The sequence below is a fragment of the Equus quagga genome, chromosome 9 (genome assembly GCF_021613505.1).
Source record: "Equus quagga isolate Etosha38 chromosome 9, UCLA_HA_Equagga_1.0, whole genome shotgun sequence".
NCBI lineage: Eukaryota > Metazoa > Chordata > Mammalia > Perissodactyla > Equidae > Equus > Equus quagga.
In genome coordinates this window covers 71,241,509-71,245,582 of record NC_060275.1, presented here as the reverse complement: position 1 = coordinate 71,245,582, position 4,074 = coordinate 71,241,509, and positions in this window count along the sequence as shown.

Sequence of the window (4,074 nt, the reverse complement as noted above, 5' to 3'; positions counted from 1 at the left end):
ATCAACATGGTGGGTGATTGGTCATAATTGATTGGACCGCCTTCTCAAATCAGACTAATCAGATTCCCCTTCTCAAGAATTCAGAATTGGGGTAGTGATTCTAGACAGTTAGTAGCAGGTACTGGACTTGTGTAAACGTGGAAAGTAGGGGCTAAAATTTCTATTGTAGTAAAGCCGTTTTCTATAGTATGCTTTGAGAAGCTGAAAAAGTAGAGAGAAGAATGAAGTAGACCCAGAAGGAAACATTACACAGAGATTGAGAGGTTTCCAGCTACTGGTTTCAGTTCCTGATAAAACCCAATTAATACCCTTGGATTCTTGGAGTTTCCTCTACATCCACACTAAAAATCCTCTCGTTTTCTGCCAAAGCTCATTTGGATGGGTTTCTGTTTTGTGCAACTCAGTGATCTATGAGACCATCCAAACAAAGGCTCAGAAGATATGGACTATTCAGGGAACGGTGGCATGAAGCTCTTGGGTTGGAGAGCACCAGGAAGTTCAAATGTGATCATTTACCAGAAAATAAAATCTTTGACAATAAGACCCTGCCTCCTACACTTTTAACCCTTCTCAGGCCCTAAACTCTGAGAGCAAAGGCTGACATCAGAACAAGAGCTCCATTTTCACCATCAAAAATGGGGTCAGAAAACACTTCTATGCCAAGATTTAATACAGCTCCTGGAAATACTTAGGGTGAGGCTCTAGCCTCTCTCTAAGTACCCACACCCCCAACTAAGATATGACTAGTGTGGTAGGCAGAATTCTAACATGGCCTCCATGATTCCTGACCCCTGGAGTCCACATCTTTGTGTAATCCCTTCCCCTGGAGTACAGGGAGAACCTGTGACTTGTTTCTAATCAATAGAATATGGCAAAAGTGTAGGAATTTTGTGGATGAAATTAAGATACGTAATCAGTTGACTTTGAGTGAATCAAAAAGGAGATTATCCTGTATAGATGCACCCTAATCAGATGAGACCTTTAAAAGAGAGTCAAGCCCAGAATGATGTCAACAAATGGTGGAATAGGGAGCCCTAGACCCTCATTCTTCCATGGAGACACAGATTTAACAACAATACATGGACCGAACACCTATGTGAGAAATTGAGAAACCAGTTAAATGGTTCCTCACCCCAGGCAAACACAAAGCCAACCATGTCAAATCCTAGTAGGAAAATTTGGGGCAATGCATCTTGCCAGAGCCCCCTCATGCTGTGCAGTGTGACTAGGAGATAACCCCCAACTACCTTCTACTCCCTGGGGAGAAGAAGGAGAAGAATGTACATCCAACATTCTAACTCTTAGGGAGTGCAGCCTGAGGGACTGGTTTCTGTCTTACCTGAATCCAAGCACTGACAGGAATGAGGTGCAAGGTTGGGGGTCTCTAAAAACAGACATCAATGCACACCAGAGCCTATAATACCACAGACAGACATTAGGTGGGGCTCTAGTACCACCACTTATTACAGCACCAGAGAGTCCCAGTATTGCAAATAGACACTAGGGAGAACTCCTGAGTAAAAACCAGCAAACTTCTTCAATTAGGAGATTACACAAATAGCCTGGAGAAGATGCATTCATAAAAAACGCTTGGGAGGTCTCCAGAATCTCTAGCCATGTTGAGTGGAGAGTGTATTCCCTATACAAAACCAGACTGCAAGTCTGAGAGAGGAGGCTGATTCTTCAAATGCCAAAATCCCAACAAAAAAACATGCAGAGAAACAAGGAAACATGGCACATTTAAAGGAACAAATGAAATCTTCACAAAGTGACCCTAAAGAAATGGACATATATGAATTACCTGACAATTCAAAGCTATCATCAAAGGATACTCAGTGAATTTAAGGAGCACAGATAAACAAACAAATGAAATCAGAAAAATGACACATGCACAAAATGAGAATATCAGCCAAGAGCTAGAAACGATGAAGAAGAGCCAAACAGAATTTCTGAAACTGAAGAATGCAATAACTGAATTGGAAAATTCACGAGAGGAACTCAACAGCAGACTTGACCAAGCAGAAGAAAGAACCAGCAAATTCATAGACCGGATTTCAAAATTACCAAAGCAGAGAAGCAAAAAGGAAAAAGAATGAAGAAAATTGAAGAGAGCCTGAGAGACTTATGAGATACCATCAAGCAGAACAACATATGTGTTATTGGAGTGCCAGAAGGAGAAGAAAGAGAGGAAAGGGCAAAGAACCTATTTTAAGTAGTAATGGCCAAAAACTTCCTAAATCTGACAGAGGATTGGACATACAAATTCAACAAGGCCAAAGGACTCAAACTAGGATAAATCTAAAGACTTACCAAGATACCTCAGAATCAAACTGTCATAAATCATAGACAAAGAGAGAATCTTGAAAGCAGTAAGAGAACAACAACTCATCACATACAAGGGAGCTTCCTTTAGATTATCAGCAGATTTCTCAGAGAAATCTTGCAGATTAGAAGGCAGTGGGAGAATATATTCAAAGTACTGAAAGAAAAAACCTGCTAACCAAAAACTATCCTTCAAAAATGAAGGAGAAACTAAGACTTTCCCAGATAAACAAAAGCTGAGGGAGTTCATCAGTGCTGGGCCTGCCCTACAAAAAATGCTTAAGACAGTTCTTCAGGTTGAAGTGAAAGGAGAATAAACAGCAACACAAAACAGTATGAAAATATAAAACTCCCTGGTAAAGGTAGATATATAGACAAATATAGAATCCTGTAGTATTTAATAAATATGTGTAAATCACTTTAATATCTAGTAAATAATTCAAAAAACAAAAGCAATTGTAAATGTATGTTAATGACTACACCATATAAAAAGCTAATCTGTGTCATCAATAACATTAAGAAGGGGCAGAGGTGAAAGGAGTAGAGTTCTTATACACCATTGAAGGTGTTATCAGTTTAAAATAGATCATTATAATTTTAAAATATTTTATTTAATTACAGTGGCGACCACAAAGAAAATATCTAAAGAATATACATAAAGACAAATGAGAAGGGAATCAAAACATGTCACTACAAAAAAAAAATCAATGAAACTCAAAAGAAGGTGACAAGGGAAAAAAGGTGGGACAAAAAGATACAGGGCATACAGAAAACCGCTAACAAAAGGACAATAACAAGTCCTTCTGTACCAATAGTTACTTTAAATGTAAATAGATTAAATGCACCAATTAAAAGACATAGATTGGCTGAATGGATAAAAAATAAGATCTAACTATATGCTGTTTCGAAGACTCACTTTAGATCTAAGGACACACATAGACTAAAAGTGAAAGGGTATAAAAAGATATTCCATGCAAACGGGAACTGAAAGAAAACAAGGATGGCCATACCTACATCAGACACAAAAAGTGTCACAAGAGACAAAGAAGGACTTTATATAATAAAGGTCAATTCACTAGGAAGATATAACAATTATAAATAGAAATGCCGTAACATTAGAACTCCCAAATATGTGATGTAAATATTGACAGAACTGAAGGGAGAAACAGACAGCGGAACGATAGTAGGAGACTTCAATATCCTACTTTCAGTTATGGATAGAACAACTAGACAGAAGATTAATAAGGAAACAGAGGCCTTAAAAAGCACTATGGAACAATCAGACCTAACAGACACAGACAGAACAGTCCACCCAACAACAGCAGAACGTACGTTCTTCTCAAGTGCACATGGAACATTCTCCAAGACAGACCACGTTAGGCCACAAAATAAGTCTCAACAAAATTTAAAAGATTGAAGTCATATAAAGTACCTTCTCTGAACACAATGGAATCAAATTAGAAATCAGTAGCAGAAGGAAAACAGGAAAATCCACAAATATGTGGAAATTAAGGTACTCTTAAACAACCATGAGTCAAAGCAGAAATCACAAGGAAATTTAGAAAATAACTGAAGACAAATGAAAACAAAAACACAACATATGAAAACTTAGGGGTGCAGCAAAATCAGTACGAAAGTGGAAGTTTATAAGTGGTAAATGCTTACATTAAAAAGGGGAAGGCTCTCAAATCAACAACCTTTGTAAAGGTGTAAACTTACATTTTTCTTATGCTAGAAAAAGAACAAACTAAA